This window comes from Xylocopa sonorina, chromosome 1 (genome assembly GCF_050948175.1).
Source record: "Xylocopa sonorina isolate GNS202 chromosome 1, iyXylSono1_principal, whole genome shotgun sequence".
Taxonomy (NCBI): Eukaryota; Metazoa; Arthropoda; class Insecta; order Hymenoptera; family Apidae; genus Xylocopa; species Xylocopa sonorina.
Window position 1 is genome coordinate 13,149,998 of NC_135193.1, and position 21,657 is coordinate 13,171,654.

General features: G+C 44.8%; 1 protein-coding gene across 4 annotated transcripts in view; it reads left to right on the forward strand.

Annotated features, from left to right (window-relative positions):
- Positions 1-21,657, forward strand: part of Pgant9 (polypeptide N-acetylgalactosaminyltransferase 9) — a 211,458-nt gene that overhangs the window by 56,843 nt on the left and 132,958 nt on the right. For 2 of the 4 annotated variants that reach the window (XM_076902872.1, XM_076902849.1), the window contains exon 2: positions 4,559-4,631. The exons of 1 other annotated variant lie outside the window; for it this stretch is intronic. The gene's annotated coding sequence lies outside the window, so the exon portion shown is untranslated. Of the gene's footprint in view, positions 1-4,558; positions 4,645-21,657 lie in introns of all 4 variants that reach the window. One more of the 4 variants, XM_076902857.1, reaches the window with a different exon arrangement.

Below are 21,657 nucleotides of genomic sequence, written 5' to 3' on the forward strand. Positions count from 1 at the left end.
AATCGAATTCCACTCGCTGATATCCAGACGGAATTGTTATCAATTATTACCCGCGCTGTTTCGTTTTTACTCCGAATCGCGAGGCTTCGTCGAACGAGAAAGTGGAATGTGGTCGCATCTATCGTTTAAGTACATAGGAAAGTAAGATAGGAAACGACAGTGACAAATTGCTTTTGTTGGACGATCAGTTTTTCCAGTTTCGTATTAGCCCACGAAGTAGTCGAAGTAAACTAAAGTTTATTGTACAATTATCATTTTGAGTACTTCGCAGAGAAGTTCGTTCCAGTTACTGTTGCGATGTACACTGTTGTTTCGAAGTTTGGGAACGGAAGTTTCAAGATCCCTTTGAAGCTTGTTCATATCAAAAGTGAACACTGTTGGTCGGATTCTATGATTCCCGGAATTACTATCGATTCGCGGACAGCTTACACATCGTGACGCGGATAATACGATATAATAGCGACATATCTGTCGAATGCTATTTTATCGAGGCAATAATGTAGATAAAAATTGATTTCACCGATATCCGGATGCATTTAACGTTCCATAGATTTTATATAACGAAAAGCCATTCGGATTTTTCATTAGATATTTCCTGTCACTGATCCTTTGATCCGTTATATTTTCCAAACGTATTTTTTTTTATTTTACACATATACCATACAGCTGCATCGACCGCGAGTTAACGTAACTATCTTCGCAGGTAGCAGAGATATCTATTTAAGGCACATGGAACTCAAAAGTCGATTAACTCAATTGACCCAAGCTCGGTGTTGTCAAAACGAGACCGGCATTTCCATCTCCAACGGGCGATTTTCCGGGAAATTTTTCACACCTCGCACGTCTTCCATTAAGTTTCTCTGCGAGCACAGTTTGGCTACGTGCGCCTTTGTGCGCGACTACACACACCCTCTATTGCATTTCACCGGGAAATTCTCCTTAGAACGCGGCACCACCCCCCATCTTCCCTGTACGTCGCGTGCTCGTCCCATTTTCCCTTACACTTTGAGCAAAATTTCTCCCTTCCTCTCGCACGCACGGTCATCGCGTCTCGCTCGCGAAACCTTGCTGCGTTTCTACCACCCGCTCCTTACACGCTTTACGGTCCACACGGTTACGTACGTGTATATAAGCTGACCGTGGCTTGTATGCACGCGAAACACTCCCTTCACGAGCGATTATTAAACCGGCTGTTACATGCGCGCGTGACGCCACTGTCCACGCGAGAAGATAAGGGATGATGGAAGGGACGAGGGAGAAATGGTAAATCGGAACGAGCATTAAGATTGAAAAATAGTCTCTTACCGTGGAGTCTGTTAGCGGGGACTAAATTGCTTGACTGATTTCGATGAAAAACGTGGCTCGATCGAACGCGAACGCGTCGCTTATGAGCGACATGGAAGTCGTCGCGAGAATGGCCAGGCGTCTGGATTGATCGCAGCCCGTAGGCATTTCTCATGCGTCGCACGGTTAAACGGGATTTCGTGGAAAAGCGCGGGGACGCTTCGTTGACTAGATATTAATTGTAACGTAACGTTAATTGCAGCTGCAATGGGACCATTTGCTCGTGGCCATTACCGAGGTTCGTCGCCGTGCCCGCGGCTCGGCTCGTTTCAATTAAAAATGATATTCGTTGCAAAGAGCAGGTGGAATCGAGCGTGTTCGAGCGGCGAAGGAACCTCGATTTCGCGTTCCCGCGCGAGTATGCACGTTCAGTCGCGTTTCGTAAAGTCGTCGGGACCTGGTTCCTGTACCATTTCCTATTACCTTGGCATTTCTGATAAGCGCCCGGAGATCGTCCAACGGTTCTACTTTATTTATTTGAACGTGTTTAGATAAGCTGTTAATAATGCAACTGGGTCAATGCACACGTGCATTTCTAGCGAACGTTTGCGTACGTTCGTGACCATTTGCGAGCGTTTACTAGAAATGTGCATTTAGCAGGTTACGCGTTCGATCTACCAACGTTGGTCAGGACACGATCGTTTGCATAATTTCAGGAACCTTCGCTAGAAACCGACGATGGTCACCAAAGAGTCGATCTGATTCTCGTTTGAAGGACTCGGTTTCGTGGCATACTCGATCAGAAGAGGAGTAAGTGTAATAGATCGAGTCTGTTTGGGTAAGAAAATCAATGTTTTCAAAAATCTTCCTGGTGAACAGTTTGTTTAATTAATCGACTACAGCCGTTAGCTATGATTTTCGTGCCAGAGCGAGCCTTGCGCTATGTGAGACTGTAGATCAGATAGCAGGAGTCCGGCAGGGATTAATGGAATACTCATTAAACTTTCGTTCTGATAAATAGAATTCTATTGCGCTCGAATTACCATGCGATTAGAGATAAATTGCATCGATTCTGTTAAGCGGGTGATTCGAATCGTTTAATTTATTTGGATATTAATTTGCAATGTTTTGATTGATCTTTCTAGCGAGTTAAAATAATACGAGAATCATTAGTAATTATTTTATGCTATTTCAGAAGACCGGAAGAAGTAGATAAACTCTATTGTTTCTTTGAACCGTAACTATATTTGATCGTTCCTCGAAGAGGATCTCCTGTTTCTAAATTGCTATCGATATTGACATTTTCCTTCCCTTTTAAAGTTTCTTCTTATCGTATCACGATGTAACTCGTATCTTGGAGGGAAAATTGTATTTCATCAATTTTAAACGAAGCAACCATTCCTGCAATTTACAGTAACGCCAATGTCCGATATAATTTGATTTAATAATTGTAAAATCTAAATAGCCACATTTACGGGACGTGGTAAAATCGGGATGAAAATTATTGCCCCGTAGAAATTGGAGAATTACGTTGGGCTAACCGTCATAAAACGTCGTTTTTTTTTCATTTATTTATTTATTTATTTTTTGCTCCGTTCCGCACATACGCGCCATGATCAGGCAATATTTCAGGATATTGTTTTTTATTTACTCACCGGCGAAACATTCGGAACGTTTAAATTCGCTCGTATCGCAAACACATTGGACGGTGGAAATCGACGCGTAAAAGTTTTCTATTGTCGTGGAAACATTTTTACGCAGGCACGCGAACGAACGATCAATTATTCGCTTTCGGTAAAATGCGACGGTGAAACGAAGCAAGATTTATCGGGAAGAATCACAAACTGGTGCGGCTCATTCGCGGTCCTGAAATGACTTGCACTCCGGAACGTATTTCACTCGGCTGGCCATTGTTGGCTCGATTTTCAACCCAAATATTTATCCTCCCGGCTAAGGAGAATGTTACTTTTTTTGCTGTACGATATTTTTTTTTTTTTACAAATTCGACGCTATAAAACAAGATCTGCTTGTTATGACGCTGCAATTGCAATGGATGGAAATGCAGCTCGTAAATCGTAGTTAAAAATAAAACCGGGGCTTTTAGTAACTTCCAATTGTACAAAATTTATTTTATTACCACCGCGTTTCGATATGGATTCGACGAATGCTCGAAATATGTAAATGAACCGAGGCTCTGTTTTATTTTCGCGATTCCACGTTTCGTAGATGATAGAAGGAAAATATTGCTGTAGAATTTTGGAACGATCTGCGCGCTCGATTTGATTAATTATACGTTAACCAATAATGATATTTCCGCTGCAAAACGAGACCCACGATTCCAATCTGAATCTTTCGGTTATCTATACATCGTCGACAGCTGTCGATAAATCGTTGATTCTCGTTATTTCGATCTGAGTCCCCGGTCTTCTATCCGTTCCGGTGGCAATGTTTGCTCTCGTGCCTGCGTCTGCAAAGCTATTTTTTGATATAAAATTCCAATTAACGGCGAGATGCGAACGGGGCGATTGAGTGCGCGTGAAAAAAGGTAGGCAGAAAAATTTCAATTCCACGCTTGGAATGTAATTAATTGAATTTTTCAAACCGAATTTCATTCGATAGATAAAGAATTCGCAGTGTCGCGGGATACAAGACTGTAAACTTTCGAATCGTGATGCAGACGAACTGTCGAATCTCGTTATTCCAGCAGCAAAGTTACGTTTAACTCGAAAGTATCGAGTAAGAAACCATTCTTCCTCATTCTCTCTTAATACTTCGGTACGGACGCACACCGATACGCGTACGTACCGACTGTAACACACGAGAACGGAGAGGAACCCTCCCGAAAGGGTTCCTACTTCCGACACTATTTCCTGGGGGGGTCGATATAATACATTTCTTTGCCAGCTCCGAAGGGAGGGTGGCTGAAAGCGCGGCAGACGGATGAAACTTCTTGCCGAGAGGGAAAGGCGCAGAATCCCCTTGGGACGGAGGAGGGCAGGGAACGATCGTCTCTGGAGACGCTCGAAGGTCAGGGGTGGTTTTTCGTCGAAACCGCAACCGAGTTAGAAGTTCGATTTCTCTTTCAATTCTCTCTTCCTATCGCGACCGTGCCTGCAATCGTGACCGCGGCTTTGAATTTTTAATACAGCCAACTCGACCCGCAGGGAAACGAGTTCCGCGGAGGGCGAAAAGGGCCAATAATTTCGATAGAACCTGCGCAGGAAACCGAGATCCGTCTTGGCTAATCGGTTATTCTGCTTTCTTTTTGTTCCAGAGTTCGTTCGAGTGGCTGGGGAGCCTTGTCGGGGAAGTCTCGTCGCGGAAACTTCTGCTCCGGCTGTAAAACGGTGAGTGTTTAAAGTACGTTGGAAAAGTTTATCATTGTAGCTGTTACACTTTGAAATTCTTTCCCTGATTATTCTTTTATTCGATCTCGTATCGAAGGGAGAATTTTCTATCGGTTTCCGAGTTACATGGAATTATTAAGTCGAAGATTTCCAAATTTTTCATCAACCTTAAAATCGTCTCGATGTAAGTGACTCGTAAATGGATCGTTTCATCAAAGATCTTGGCGATGCTTTTCAGTTCGTTAAGCGATGTTGCGCGGACGGAGTCAAGGGACCAACGTCAACCATTATATTTCTGTAGTCGTCTTCTTGCCCCGATAACACAACCCCGCTGTTCGTCGACCGTCTCAACGCTCTATCCTAGAGGAATGAATATTCCGTGCCACGAATTTGTTCCACGATACCTTCGTATCTCCTTGGGTTCATTATTAAGCCCTTCCGCTCCCTCCTTCGTGGCCCTTGCCAACCATTCGTCGTCCTCCCTTTGTCCAAGGAGCCGAGATCTCGTGGCTCGATTTATGAGAGCGAACGATGCAGTCTAAGCTCAGCGATTACTCGTCTCCGGAGGATATAAGTAGCTGCCTTCAAATAATACTTGTTCCGTCGAAAAAGTGCCTTTGAGTATCTCTGAGGCAGGTTGTGACTGACCGGACGGCTCGTAAGCTCGGCGTCAGGCAGTCTTTATGAAAGAACTTGAAGGAAAATTATGGTACTCGGGGTTTTTCACGGTGATCCTTACTACTTTGTCGTTTCATTCGATTTTTGAAATTACACCTGTAAAGATACAGTCCAGAGTAATTTCGATCGCTCAAGTTGATACATAGTTCCGATTGCATCAAAATGTCCGTCTCAATTCGGACTGTTAAAACGATTGCGCGGCCAAGTTTGTGATCCACTGAATTTTCGCCAGCGGAAGAGAATCAAACGGTGGTTGCGCGCCTCAAAAGGGGTGCAATTCGAAATTGTCCAGTCTTGTGGATCCTCCTTTGTCAATTGCTGACGATCAACGCGTTCGCGACGTTGATGTAATTCTGATACAAGTTAATATTAATCAGAGGTTGTTAAATTTAGTTCTTTTCCACGGAACGACGAGAAACAGCATTACCAGGGAAAGAGGTACGAATAATAACTCGAAACCCGGTTATTATAAACGCTGTTACTACATCACACGAATCGAAATTATAATACCACGTTAACATAGTAATTCCTCTCTCAATCTCCATAATAATTGCTCGTAAATCCGGAATTCATAGTTCCTCGTCCATCAAACGGCGGCCGCTCGAAATCGCGGCGCGCTCGCTTTTTTCCTCGCGCCGGGTTGATCGAGAACCCTGTAAATAGTATTCGCTCGCGTAATCCCTTTATAGAAAAATAACGCGCGGCGGGCAGGTGAAAAAGCGGGGCGCAGAATACCTCGTCCGGCCGGCATGAATATTAATGACCCCTCGAAAACCTGTTCTCTTCACGCAAGACAGACTTCGTCTATCATAAAGCGGTTTACGATTTTCTTTATACTCGGTGTAATTCGCTGTCGAAATTAGAACGAATCTTTTTTTTTTCGCGTCTGATTAAAACGCGATAATATCGCGAGTCGAAAATCAACGCGACGGGTTTGTCAATAATAGAACGCTGCTGTGAAACTGGTTTTGAAAAAGCTCGCGTGTGGTCGGTTCGCGGGGAAGCGGAATGAATTATTCCTTCCACCCTTCGACGGAAAATAACGAGGTAGAATCGCAAGTTTGTCCACCGTGGAACGTTCCGACTCTTTCGTTCACTTTCGATGTTTCATCGATGAAACGATCCACTTCTCGATTTACTTCGTTCCCGATATTTCTCCGGGCGAACTGCTACCGCGCGTGGCCGGGGAATATACGGCGTTAAAAACGAGGGGGCAAGGAGAGCTCGTCGTAAGTTGGCGCGAAAAAGCGTCGGGAAAATCGGCCCGCCATTTAATAACGTTTTTACCATCGGTTACGAACCGGCGTGGCCCGGTTCCGCCACGGAAAAAGTTTCGTTTTGCGGGCATAAATCTGCATGATGGCACGCGGATTTTTGTAGTGGACCGAGGCGAGAGAAAAACGGGGAACGGCTGGGAAGAATGATAGAGGCTCGCGTCGTCGGGTTCATTAGACTTCTCCACGTATCGTCTGCCCGTGGGACGTGCACGCTTAAAAGCTCTCTGAAACACGATCCGGACATGATCGATCGCGAGCCATTATTTGTCGTTATAGAAGACAAGCCGGCCGTTCACGCTAAGAAATTGACGATTTGCATTCGCCGTCCGTGCCCGATTAAATATCGTTAGCTTTCCCTGATCACGTGTCCACCTCGATTACGCTCGTGTCGAACATGTTAGTTTTATGTTGCTACGCCATTCAGAGAATTGGAGAGAACCAATTTTACGTTGTACGAGTTAATTGAAATGTATTGGTAAATCCTTTCTCCGTGTCTGCGCGAGTCTCGAGGTGCGATCTTTGTCTACGTCGATCGACGATTAATCTCGGAAGTGATACGTCAGATATCCAGACAATCACGATCGACGGTTCTCGCAATTTCTTCCGGCCGGACATCCTGCTCTTTTCCCCCCGAACCTAGCGTTGAAATATTATCAGCACTAAGAAAGAAGATGGGAGCGGCCCCGGATAGCCATAAATGTGATGCGACATGACTGATGAGTTCCGTGGCCTTTATCACCCCCGTGTTCTTACCTTTCTTTCAGGCTGCAGTCGTTAGATCGCGCGTGACGTTTCACTCGTTTGACTCGCGTTCGAATAGATTCTTCTGACGCGAGTAATTCGCCTGTACCGAATGCACTTTTGCTCTTCCTGTAGCTGTCGAGTAGTTGACTTACTTCTAATGCGAGGTTATTGATTTCATAAAAGTTCGCGATATATATCGCAGTGATTTTTTAGTCGCAAAAAAATTTCCGCAAAATAAAAAAAAAAAGAATGGTTGCAACGCGCCACTGACTTTTATAGAGAATGGTAATTTCATTTCATACCCCTCTCGATTTTTATTCCACTCTCGCGTTGTCGTAGAAATGCACGTTAATGAATTTCTACCGTTCTTCTATAACAGGGTCACTCCTTTTTATTCATTATTTTACAAAAGGTTTCACATTTTTTAAATCTTTTGTCACGCGCCTCGAAATCGTTTATTTAGCTTTTATTGGTAACCGCGTTGACTCGTTGTTAATTCGTCGGAAAGGATAAGGGCGTTAAAAGTAATTTCATCACCCCGTTCGCTCATTACTCGCGACGCGATGCACACATTACAAGCAATGTACACGTCTGCGCAATTATCGCCAATTTAAAATTGAAACAACGCCGGGGAAGGTCGATTTTATTGGAATATCCATTCACCGACTGGGAAGAGGTATCAATTAGCTTTTTGACGAGCGGCTAGTCCGCTCAGAGGATTCGCCAATCGGCTGGTTAATTACCAGCAATCAATAATTAATTCAGGCAAATTATTAGCCGCGGATACTTTCGCGTAATTACGTGTCATTAATTAGATTGCGTCACGTGTCATTACGGAGCGAGCCGTAGCCACCCCCTGCGTCACGCGTCATCAGTGCCACATTGTGCCTTTATTATACAATAAAGGGAGTCGGTGTTTCCTCTTGTCGGATCGATAGAGGCGTCGAATCGAAAGTAAGGTTCCCGGTAAGTGGGTCTGTCGTATTGTACGGTCGATCGGCAATTTATGGTTGAGCTTAATTAAGCCACGGACACTAATGGGCTCCGGGTGGAGCGGTTAATTCGAAATGCCGTGTACGCATCGGGCACGAAGAAAGCCTAAGTAATGTCTGCGGACGTAGTTAGCTTCCTGGATATTCAAATTTTCCGTTTATTGTAGTTTAAAGGATCGGACGGTTGAAATGAATCGTTTAAACTTTCACAGATTTAAAGATTCATAAAATAGTAGTTTAAAATTTCAAGACATTGACGGATTGATAGTACCAAATAATTTATGGTTCGAGAAAAGGCTTCAGGGTTCAATATAAATTCAAATCTCGAAATTGAAATTCAAAGGTATTCAAATTTCAGATTGTCAAACGAGAGAAGCATTTACCACTTTCTGGATCCATAGATGCGGATATGTAAAATCGAACGATACGTGGAATTTCTACTCGTCGCGCGTATCTTCCTCCCCCTACGAGAAACATAGACAGAATTCCTGGTTCATACATAAACGGTAGCGAAACAGTTTCAGACGCACACCCCCAGCTGCCAACTGGAATTTCTCCTCGACGAATAGAATTTTTCACGTTCGTTGAACGCGCGTCGGTCCGAGGGGTAGAAAAAACCCCATAGACTCGACGCGCAGCGGCCCGTGAACCGTAGACAAGCGGCCGGTGTGCCCAGGAACGTTTTCACAATGAACTTGCCCGCGGTTTGTCGGGGTCGTTCGTATTATTCGCGGCGTGGAACTCGCGAATGCGAAAGGAACGCGTGCGAGTGTACGCGGATTGAAAGTTCATGCTTGCTTGTCGGATTGGAAGCATTAATCTTCTCGCGTTGCTTCGCTCGCCGACCACCCACCCTTATTCACGTGTCGGCGATCCCGGAAAAAATTGCATCTAAATAATACGCCCCGCCGTCCCCGCGATATTCATACGCACCCCGCCCACCTCGTTTCCTTTCCTTCTATCACTTTCATGGTAACGCGGCGCGTGCGGTTGACATACGGATTAAAAAAACCGAGCCGGATTGTTGCTATTTCCGGACGAGACGAAATAAAACAAGGAGAAACAGAGTGCGCCGGAACAAATATCCCCGAACAATGCCTTCGATATTTTGTCGATCCCATTGACTAACTTTTTCGTTTCAATCGTGACAATCTCTGCCGGCGATTTTTACGTTTTACCTTGGTCTCGTTTTTGGCTGGCACGAAATTTCTACCGCAAAATTCGAGTCCCCCGATTTTCGAACTTTGCCGATTGAAAATCTTCTTGGAGCAATCGACGCGGAGATGTATAGGTTCTCGTTGTAGTTCCGAAGATTCGCGCGCTCATCGACGTTAGAGGATTCGTGGGGAAATTAAGTTTGTAGGTCGATCGATCGTCCGGAAGAGGTACGACATTCCGCCGGACGCTCTTGGCCCATTTCGCGCGCATTTGTTCAACGAGGTCCCAGCCCGGCTCTCCCCGAATTGCGTTCTAAATAATGCATCATTCGTCGGAACATTTGGCCAGCATGAAATATGGCGGGCGTAAAAGTGATGTAAGAGCCGGGGCTCGTTCGATCGCCGCTTCCAGGACAGCGTGAGGTAAAGAAGCTCTACCTCTCTCTCTCTCTCTCTTTCTTTAAGAACGCCGGAAGAAAAATGAAATTCGTACGTTTCTCTTGCCATCTGGTAAATCTACTTGCACTCGAAGCGAGTGTCGCAAACTGTTAACTATGATCGTTGCGTTTGTCGCGGGAGATGAAAATTTCTAGTGGCATCCCGTTTTCCCTTTTTTTTCTCCTCTTTTTCGAAGCTCACTTAGTCGTTTAAATAAAACATCGTTCGACCGTCGGATTCATTAAAAAAGTTCTATCATTTTCGTAACGCAACGTTTCAAAATGTTTCGTTAAATCGTGCTTTATTTATCTAGACTTTACAACGTAAAAGTGGGCGGAATTTTTCAGCGAGTCAGTGACAGTTGGTGAAAAATGTAGCAATAAACATGTCAGCGAGGAAAAATGCATTTACAACGTTGCGCTTTTTGGAAACTCCGAAAAGAGGACAGTAGAATGTATCGTTAGCGAACAATTCCCGAGTGGTTTTCAATTTCTGTAGTAAAAACGTAGGCAGTTCGTTGAAGTTAAGAATGGAAACCGAGCTCTCGATGACGATTCGCGGTTCTACGGGACTGTCGCTGGCTGACGACAGCGTTTTACGTGCCGCGTTGAAAGAAAATCTATGTTTATCGCTTGGCGGAGATTGCGAAACTCGTATTTGAAACACGTACGCTATTCTCCATTCATCCTGAAATACGACAGAGGAGATATTTACCTCCGCACAAATTCATTCGAATAATAGCCAATTCTCTTCCGATGTAGACTAAAATAGTTGATAGCTTTTTACTTTTTTATTACAGTTTAAACGACGTCGAACAAAAGCATAATCAATCTCGTTTTTCGAATGAATAAAAATCACAACCAATCGATTGATCCTGCTTCGAGAGAGTGAATATTTCCATTACGTTTTCAACCACTTTTCGCCAGCTAAGAGAAAAACCAATCAATCAATCGGATTGCTATTCACCGATCGATCGAACTATCTTGTTGCACCGAAGAATTCGTTTCCTTTGAAAATAACACGAGCCACACACTTTGCAAGCTCGAATACATCGAAACGAACAGGAAAATAATAAGAAGAAACTCGCAGACGCAACAAAATTCAATTCGCTAATGAGCCCCGTCGACGCAAATGAATCAGAGGCAAAGAACAAAGCGATCGAATTAAAGTCTGATCCTCGGTTCCTCCTAACACCTTGATAAGTCTTGGTGCATCTTGATCCTCGGCGCAGCCCTGTCCTTTGTTCCTTAAACGAACGCTTATTCTCAGCCATCTGTCTTCTATTGTTCTTCCAACCCCCTCAATTATGACAGTGATTTAAGAGGCTCTGTTACTTGGCCGTAAAGTTGGAGCAGGTAAAACCATCTGTCCTGATGCGTTGCAGGGGTGGTAGGACAGGGGATGAAGCGGGGAATCATAAATCTTGGAAGATGACGGTTTGGCTTCCCTCTACTTTGCTCGTTGACATCCACCCGCAGTTCTCTCTCTCTCTCTCCCCCTTTCTCTCTCGCTTTTCCCTCGATATCTTCAATATTTTCATAGTACACACGTATCGACACGCGATATTCATGGGCGGAGCGCGAATATCGACGCGTCGATGTCGATGGACCGACGTTCCGTGACGAATCCGATTTCGCGTCCGCGCTGGCCCCGGTCACGATCATTTATTTAAACAATTTTCACGGGCCGCGATTCGATGTCCATTTTCACTGACGTCGAACGTGAACCGCGTTACAGGAGGAAAAAAAAAAAAGAGTTTGATTTCGAGATACCAGACATATTTTCGTCGTTTGCTTTTTTTGTCCCCAGCGGAAAAATTTCGATCATCCCTCTGTCGAATTGTCGAAACCTTTGACAGAGTAGCTAACGTATTCGAGGCATCGAATAACCAAAAAATTGTATTCCTACCCTTCAAAGCCTCCCATTTTACCCACTTCAGTTATGTTTCCCTCCAACACCCGCCGCAGCGATTTCTTTTTAATCGCCCCGCAGAATTCGCGTTCTTGTAACTCTCGTAATCCCCGCGTTAACCGTTCCCGTATCGTTGGAGGAATCTTGAGAATTCCCGTCGAGACGTCCCTTCCGCGAGATCTCGCCTCGCAAAGAGAACTGGACGATTTCGTGGGACGATGGAAGAAAGGTGAAGACAGGAGAAAAAGGGGGACGCGACTGGGTAATCGCGCAATGTTCAACGGGGCGCGTAAAAAGAAGCAAGAATCTCACAAACGACGATTAAATAAACGGCGCGTTGTAACCGGCTGCGAAACGGAAGGACGAGGCGAATTCGTAAGGGTTGCTTCTCTTTAGCGGGCGAGCCTTGCGAGGGGTGTGGAAGGCTGTTCTTTAATGATTTATTTATTAGCCGAGCGGAAGACGCGAGGAAATTGAAGGGCCGGATGTGGGAGGTGATATTAATTATGAAATCCGCTCGCTCGAAACGAGATATCGGGTTATCGAGCTTATCGTTTGCCACGGCCAGGGTTTCCAAGTATTCTTGTGGTTTTGGGATTGCAGACAGAGAAGAAGTATCTTATTTCGTGGAAAAAAAATTCACTAGAACCGTATTCCGTTACTTTTCTTCCTCGTTTGATCAAAGTGATTCAATGGGATGGAAGGAGTAATGAAGTTTTTCGTTTTACCAGGTCAGACAATCTTCCACGAACTTGTTAGAATCGTGTACGCTAGGGTGATGGAAGAAAGTTCGTATCATTAAGAGAAATGAAACGAATTTTAAAGGTAGCAGCGTACATACGGAGATTCTTTCCCACTATTTGGTAAATAGTAAGAATTTCGACGACAATTCAGAAACGAAGAACGTTCAAACACATCTGTTAACATTGTTTAAGTAATTTCGTAGAATTCCGGGACAGAGATAATAGTAGAATAGGAGATCGATAAATTGGGTGACGTCAGTGTGTGCGTCATTCTAATGAAAGATCGTCTTTTCTACGGTTAATCAATTATTTATGCGATTGTAATAACAGCTGCAAAGTGCAACATTGTTTCTTTGAAATCCTGTTGCTCGTTTCGTTCGAGTAGAACCAGTAATAGCCAATCCTCCAGTTTGTATGTACATACGCGATGTTGTGAAATAAAGTTCGTAGCGTTGAATGGCCAGTCGTCTAGCAGTGCCATTAGTCATTGATGCATTGCCTAGTTAATAGCTTCTGCGCGGCAATTGTTTCTGAAAACGTCATTAGTCGGATTATATTTTTACCTAACCTAAGTGGTTCTGCGATTTAAATTCAATCCATCTAACCGAACGGTTTTAGTCAATATTAACTCGCATTCCACTTTGAGGTCTATATTCACGCGAAGCCAGGGTTCTTTGCTTAAGGTATCGTAATCGAGGTCATGCTCAATAAAACGATGTTAAGGCAAAGATTGCGGCCTGGAAGCCTCTTTTATTGCCCCGGTGATGTTCTTACGTACTCCTACGTTTCAAGCCTTCCCCTCATACATATTCACTAATATCGCAAAGTTTTCCCATTAGAGATTGGAGCACGTATCCTTTTCCAACCGCGTCTGGAACGTAGGAAACTTTTTCGCGATTGCACGTGAACGCCCATCGAATTTGGCAGACGGAGAGGAGATCCGAGCTGGACGTCCAGTCGATACGCGTCCTTAACCGTTCGATCTGGCAACTTCCATCGGAGCGAGTCCAAGAAACTTTTCTTCCCTCGAGTTGCACCGGGACCGTACGATAGGAAGCTGCGGTGCTCCTCCGTCGAAGATCGCGTTTAATCAGAATTAAGAACGTACTTGCGGGGGCATCGATGGCTGGTAACGGCCGATGATCTTCGTCTCATTTGTCCGACTCGGGAGAGTTTAATCCGGGGAAGAACTTCTCGATCGACTCGCCTCTCCACCGGAGCTTCGATCTTAAATGCTCGACTGCAACTCGCTTGGTTTTCCTCTGACTAACGTCCAGCGACGTTTCGTCTGTTCCTTTCATAAAATGCTCGATGTCCGTAAATGTATCGGTTAGAATTTATGTTTGCTTTTAATCACGACGCGACATAAAAACCCAGCCACTTACACGCGCAAATAATAATTACGAAACCATTAAACTTAATTCCATTCAAGCTACCAGACCACTTTCAATTAATCAAACAAAAAGAAGGAGGAAAAAAAGAATGGAGTTCCATTGCCGGAGACAGGTCGTTTGTTAAGCCTTGAACAGTTGTATTTCTATTTATTCGCTCGTGTATACATCGCGAGGCGGATCCTCTCTTATTATTACTCATTCCAAAGAAACACTTCTTCTTCTTCTTCTTCCTCGCGTTCTTCTCCTTCTTCATCAAAGTTTGTCGTAGGAGAGAAGTTGGTTTCTTCGAGGCTGGTTCTTCTTAAGATAAATTACCTGCAGGCTCTTCCTTCAACAGGTGGGACCAGCGACGGTTTACGGTTTAATTCCGCCAGGAAAGCGTGGATAGAACACGGATAGTGGAATTCGTTTTTTTTTTTTTGTTATTGGCAAGGATCGCCAGGTTCGCGAGCGTCGGTGTCGAAAAACGTGGAAGGCCGACGACTTTCGTTCGCGAGGAGCCCGTCCGAGAGTGTTGCATTTCTCCCGCGAGAACAGGTTTGCATATTTAGCTCGCGCGGTTCGCCCATACCTCTCCTACTATTTTCATAACGAGTTTCGCTCGTTTGTCTTTCGCGTTGGCGCCCGTTGGGAGACAGCGGCAAGACGCGATGCAATTGTTGCTTTTATTTTCGTTCGATTCGGTTCTTGTTTATCCACTGTCAGCCGTTCTGTGGGCCGCTTCGGGTTTACTCGTGTTCATCAGACGTGGCCACGTTTCGGAGTAACGTTTCAGGAGAAATTTCGGTAAACAGGAAAGTGGGTTAGGTGGAAGGATAATAAATCAAAAAACGGGACAGCGTCGGTTATAATCACGCTTCTTAAATACAAGAGAAGACACGAATAACGCAATTTCCTTTTCTAACGTCTAATACGAAGGTAAAAGATTACATTACGTGTTTCAATGCGCATGGATACACCGCCTTTGCATAAATAATTCATATAAAGCGATACATATTTTAAACGACTATCTGTTCTACTTGAAATATCGCGATAAAACCGATTGACACCGCTAGATACGCATAGTTCCCCAAAAATCTCTCGAACGGACGATTCTTTTTTCGAAGGAGGACCACCGTACGCTTTCTAAACGGCGCACACCTGTTCAAACGAAAAACAAGAAGAAATCGCTGCACACCTCGTAATTGTATCGTGACATTCCTCGATGTCATTCCTCGAAGCGGATACCAAGCAGCTGTTCACGTGTACCGTTTATCACGATAAACATATCCGCCGCGTAAAGGCCAACGGGAGCGTCCTCTTCTGCTTACTTATTTCTCCTTCTCCTACTCCTACTTCGGAGCAACGGCGGCACACAGGTGTAGCGGCCGCCGGTTCGCTCCGAACGCTTTCAGTTAGCGCCTGGTCGTCGCCAGGTATGCCGGTTCCCCTCGTGGATTACTCTGAACTGGCCTCCGCGACCCTCTTCGATCGCACGTATCCAGCTTCCGGTGAACCGCGTGTTTTGTGAGTGATTCTGACGCCCGCGCGCTACCACTCGCCGATGGCACGTTCGCCACGAAGCTACGTGGGTGTTCCAATCGTCGCTACCTGTCCCATCTTTGGCTGACTCTGAGTAAGTAACTTATCGGACTATCGAGGCCATTCTCAGGGCATTTGAAACGCAAGATCGCGATTAGTCGTTGGATTTTATATTGTTAAGAGGGTACGTGTTATCAGGATTTTGATTACTTCGAAGTGCTGCCACTTGTTGGCCCCTCGTCGAATTTATTCTTACAGTGAAACGTAACACTCCGCAATCGAGGAGTCATTCATTTTGTTTTCAATTGATTAGAGCCTCGTGTGGTTTCTTGTGCTCGCGAAACGATGATTTATGAAGGTTAAGTATCTTCGCGATGGAAACCTGTTACTCTTTTCCTCGGTTTTGATCGCGATTCTAGTTCTTTCTATCGTTTCGCACGTAGATACTCGGCAGTTTAACCATCGCTCGTTGGATAACGAACTATTTTGACACGTATGCTAATCTGTCTCGATTAGAGAGACGTTTGAAACGAACAGTGGCATTCCTATTGCCTCGATCGGACTTGGATCGTTTACATTCGCTGTTATGCTTTCGCCGAGCGGATTAATCGGCTCGAAAACATAAAGCTAATAATAACGGAGCTTCCTCGCGCCAATCTCTGTCCACCGTTCCATCCGAGACACCGGCAATTCATCTTTCGCGCGAAACTTCTCTCGACTCTAACGAACTACCCGTCTCAATCACGCATCGCGGATAAATTTTTCCGCTCGTTCATCTTACTCCCGTTCCTATCTGTCATCTTAACACGATTAGGGGGTTATACGGAACAGGATCGCGTGTTTCATCGAAGAAAGCGATCAACAGCTCTTCATCGACGCTAATTCCCCTCGCGGCAATTAAAACGATGCATTTATGCAGCTCACCAGTGCCGTCTGTTGCTCTACTCTAATTCCCTCGATACATCGTCTCTGTCACTCGCTTCTCGCTTTAATTCGTTCACTCGTTTCTCTCAAATCGATCGACAAGACGTAACATTTATACGCAACGATCTACACGTACGTACATCTCATTTTCCAGCGCGAAATTGCAGATTAACATATCTTCACGCGATGATCACCGCGTTATCTTATATTTACCTAATTGAATTCACTTCATCTGGCCAATTAGATCGTCGAAATTTTTGCGTACCGAGTCAGTCGCAGGCGTACGTGCATCTACTATCGTCCACGTATCAAGGCTAGCCAGATACGGCGGCGTTTACTCGATAGAAGGAATTTTAGCTTTACTGATAAGTGTTGCAAGGCTACGCGTTTCGTGCTTAAATGCTAGAAAAGCAAGGAGCCAGTGGCTCGCGAGAGGTAGAACATTTTTCGAAGTTTACCACGCCAGTTAGGATTATCGCGACCTGCCACCACTTCTCTTGCGCTTTAAACAGGTTCGAATGGGAGAGTTCGGTTGAAAATTCATGGCAATCGGGACAGCGATATATACAGGACTCAGGGAGCTTCCTAACGCGCATGGCTCGTGGAAATATCTTAGCGCGAATGATAAACACCGGCGCGATACAAAAGCTTGTTCATTTCGAGAATAAACTCGGTTATGACGCGATCCTTGGTAAAGGATGTGGCTTGGTGCCTGATGTCGCATAGTGGGGTTATCAAGGATACTTTGGAGAGAAATAAACCGTTGACAGTAGTGAAATATGAATGTACGTCATGCTGATTCAATCGAAACCTCCATGTAATTATATTTCAATAATTAACGCGGTAGTTCTGTCGCGTGCTGTAAAAATTTCCAACTTGCGCAATACGTTTGAACTTTTCCAATACGACCGTGGTGTTACAGTAATTTCCACGAAAATAGACCGATCACCGCATAATTATCGTATCGATATTCCCTCGAAACCGCAATGAGTCTGACGTTTGGATACCGCAACGAATCGCTCCGAACGAGTGTTTTCCGTAGCTCGGAAGCATAAGAAATTCTCGTCGAACCATTGATTCGCGTCGTGCACACATATTAGAGAATCAGCTGACAACCGAGCAAGCGGCGGCAGAATTTTAATTCGACAGGGTACCTTCACCGTCGCCGTCGACTTCCTCCGTGCGTGCGCGGTCTGCTCGCGGTGCAAAATTACAAGGCGAGCTGTTCGCCAGCGAGCGGAACAGCGTTACGCGAGCGTTTCGACCCGAACACACACGGGACCTCTTCGCTCCTCTTGAAACAGGAACTGTTCCCGCTCGTCCTGCCGCGTTTCTCCGTTTTCAATCGCCGCCTCCACGGGACTGCGAACGGGTCTACCCGGTTCGATCATTCGACAGACGAGACGAGAGGAGACGCGTTTAATCCGCGAGGCCTATACTCGCGTTCGTTTACTCGCTCACTTTCTTCGAGTCGACGCGAGACGCTCGTTGCGACAGCTTTATTTACATACGTTTCTCTTTGACAGAGAGTGTGTGGGAGAGAGAGGTACGTTCGAGATGGAATTAATTATGTACCGCATTCATGTGACCAAGCTTTTTTTTTTCAATCGTTCGAAGATTGCTGGATAACGTTTCGAGTATATCGAATCTCGTGATTCTTTCGTGATGATTTATGATGCATCGTGGGCATACAAGGCTTTAGACACCTCTGATTGTCGATTTCGTGAAAGTTGATCGATTAGCTTTTTCTGGATTTTGTAATATTTCGATATCGAATCAGCGAGTTTCATTAAATTTCAGATTTCGAATAGCTACGAATGCGAGGGATTAGAAATACATGTAAATGCATTTACGATAACATTGAACTAGTTAACTCCTCCACACGTGTGATTATTTCTCACAGAAGGTAGAACAGTTTCCTCGCTGTATTCAAACGAGTACGCGTGTGCGTTACAATTTCGGAGCGGTTAGCTTTCTCAGATATAAATTAATTCAAATCGAGCCTGGTTTATCTCTGAACTATGGAAACGTTATTAGCGATCGTTAACGTTGTTTCTTTTGTACGGTGGAATGTACTCCCACGTCATAAAACGATAGAACAGAGGCACGCTTCCTTATCGGTTTCGTACGTCTTACTTTCATTTCCATAGGGAATACTGGTAAATATCGAGGTGAATAGACGCGAGAACAGGAATAGGAAAGTTTTAGAACATCACTCTTATAGATCTCGAAAGTTTTAGAAAATAATCATCTTGTTCTCTCCACGTTCTGATTTGGTGCAGTTCCTGTGTACTCGACATCAATTTCGATCGTATATCGCTATCTGTCACCTATCTAATCTATAACACTTTCCCCGTAGGTATATAAAAGAATGTCGTCTCCTGGTATCACGTATTGCCTGATCACCGTCACGCCATTCATGCATTCCTTCACGCGTGTCGATGTTTAGAGTCGCTTTAAATGTGTCACGTTATCCAGAATCGATAAAAATACCCTGTCGAACATTTCCGTAAAAAGCAAACAGATAAAAATAGTCGAGCGTGTCGCTCGAAGAATTTCTAAACCTCCGCTCCATTCATCCTCGCGTCCAATTAAATTCGACCTGCGCAATTAATCCCTCTCCTACCACTCGTCGCCTGTTGGAACCAAGAAATCGAATAATCCAACCCTTCTTGCCTCGTCTCACCCACCCCCGTGATTGAAATGCAAAGATCGCGTACGTTCCATCTCCGAAAAAGCCACCCGCTCTCGCTCGCGACGAGTGCATTCCGAAATCCGAATAGCTCGACGCCGCGCGTTGTTTTCTCGCGTCGCGTTCTACGCGCTTCCGGAATGCAGCAATCGTTGAAAAAGCCCGGGCGGAGTGTTCGTCGCGTCGCGACGAAACTCGCGTTTCGGCCGAGAAAAGTGGCCTCCCTCTCTTCGGGTTGCGCGCTGATTGCGTTGCACTCGCGGAATACGTGTCGCCGCAGCGATAAATAAGCCGCTTATGCCGTAATCTAATCCCAGCCGGAGTCAAGAGAGCTCCCAGGCGTATACGCGGCACGAATATGCGTGTTCGCGACGAGAAGATTGCAGGTGATAACGCCACCGTAGACGAGGACGTCGTTGAAAGGCGCGAGCGATGCCTCGCGAAGCTGGATCCTAATGACGCTGGATCCTAATGATCCTGTCAAGCTGGATTGGGCTCCGCGAGACGGTGTTTTCAGGAAAAATAGATTATCGCCAGGAGACACGGTGCTCCAAGTTTATGTTACGGTTTCGAGGAGGGAATTTCGGATGTTTTACGATGTAGATTACGCGTGGCTACGCGGTGTTGAAAGTGACGTTGAGAATGGGCTGGCAGGTATCGAGATTTGAATCTCCTCGACGAACGAAATATAATAGTTCGTGTATCGATACACGTAGACGGGCTGATAATAAGAAACACGTCGCGATAGTTCTACTTTTGTTCGGCTTTTTGCTCGACGATTGCTTCAGGTGGCCGCAATACTTGCTTTTTGTCGCGTTGCGGTGAGACTGTTACCTCGCTATAGAATCAGAGCCACAGGAATGATTAAAATTGATATCGTCGTAACCATTATACAAATAACAGCTGCACTTTTTTCGCCTACGCAATCTAAATCGAATTAATTTCTTTTAGTAATACCATTTAATTGTAACATGCATAATATACACAGCAATGAAAAGAGTTGCGGTCTCTATCGTAAGCTTCCATAAATAAAAATTGATATTTTTCCTCGAAGAGTGGTGGAACGGAAGGGTGGCGAGGAAAATACCCCGACAAATTTATTTCCCGAATTATCTGCCGAGGTAAATTAAGCAAACCTAGTCGTTGACCGAGACTCTTCGATTTCTCCGGCTAAAATCGACGTGCATTCTTGCTCGTTTTATAGACAGATTGCTTTCCACGACTGGCTGCTCTCTACATTGCCGTCCGCTGATTGGAATCCGTCCAATTAAAGTGATACTCGGGGATATACGATTCCGATACGCGTACGAAATATTATTTGAAATATTCCCCATAGCGCGTCGCCCATTCGAACATCTTATACCTCTTCATTCTCGTTCGAAACTGATATTATGACAGTGTATCGTCCGTCGAATAATACCTCGATAAAAATCGTTTGCGAGATTGGATGTTCTTTTACAAATTTCCTTTTACGCGCATACATCGTTGGCGTTGCTCGTTGACGAACAAACGCTCGCGTCGGGCGGTACTTTTTAAAAGACGATAAAGACGAGAGGATGTTATTTTTGACTGGGATATTTATGAGAATGTCGCAGTCGGAGCTTTTATGGCTAAACAGTACTTAAAATTTCTGAGTCGCAGCGTCCAGCTTTTCAATCCGCCGCCCCCGAAACGGTGAAACGGGACTCGTAAAAGTTCGCCGGTGAAACAGTTAAACGCCCCAGTGACCTACCCTTGTCGCAAAAGAATTTTAAATGACGCTATTCGTACGCGTTCGAGTTAGTCGGCGCTGCGGTTGCATCGGTCGTTTAGCGATTAAATAGCCGTTCGCTACGTTTTCCGAGCTTGTTCCTGCCGCGTCTACGCTTTTAGGGGCCGAACGTGTACCCAAGACTGGGGGGACGAACGGCACCGTTTATGGTAGATAAGGGGGTGAACGTTTTATTTCGAGTTTATTACGCGGCGTCGAATTAGGTCGACGTTTTACGAGAAGAACCTTATATCTCGACGCCGCTTTACGACATTGGACGCTGCGTTGAAAATCGTCCAGTCTCGGACACGAAATCGAAATCTCTCGACGATGTTTATTGCAAGCTCGATTCGCGTCTCTTGCGAATCGTTTCCTCGAAGAAATAAACATTTAACAGTAAAAGTAAATACGTTTGATCACCGCCATTTCAATCAAACTTGTGTACATTAAGTAAGTATACTCTTTAAAATGCCGTTGGAATTTTTGATCTAGCTGCCCGGGAAGTTACTTTTTTTTAAGTTTGAAGTTTCAAAAACAGCCCAATGGGGGGGTATTGGGTGATTTTCGGAAAAATTTTGGAATTTTTTTTCTCTAATTTCTATCCTAAAAGATGCGCCTTGGAACGCTCTTTAAAATGCCGTTGGAATTTTTGATCTAGCTGCCCGGGAAGTTACTTTTTTTTAAGTTTGAAGTTTCAAAAACACCCCAATGGGGGGGTATTGGGTGATTTTCGGAAAATTTTTGGAATTTTTTTTCTCTAATTTCTATCCTAAAAGATGCGCCTTGGAACGCTCTTTAAAATGCC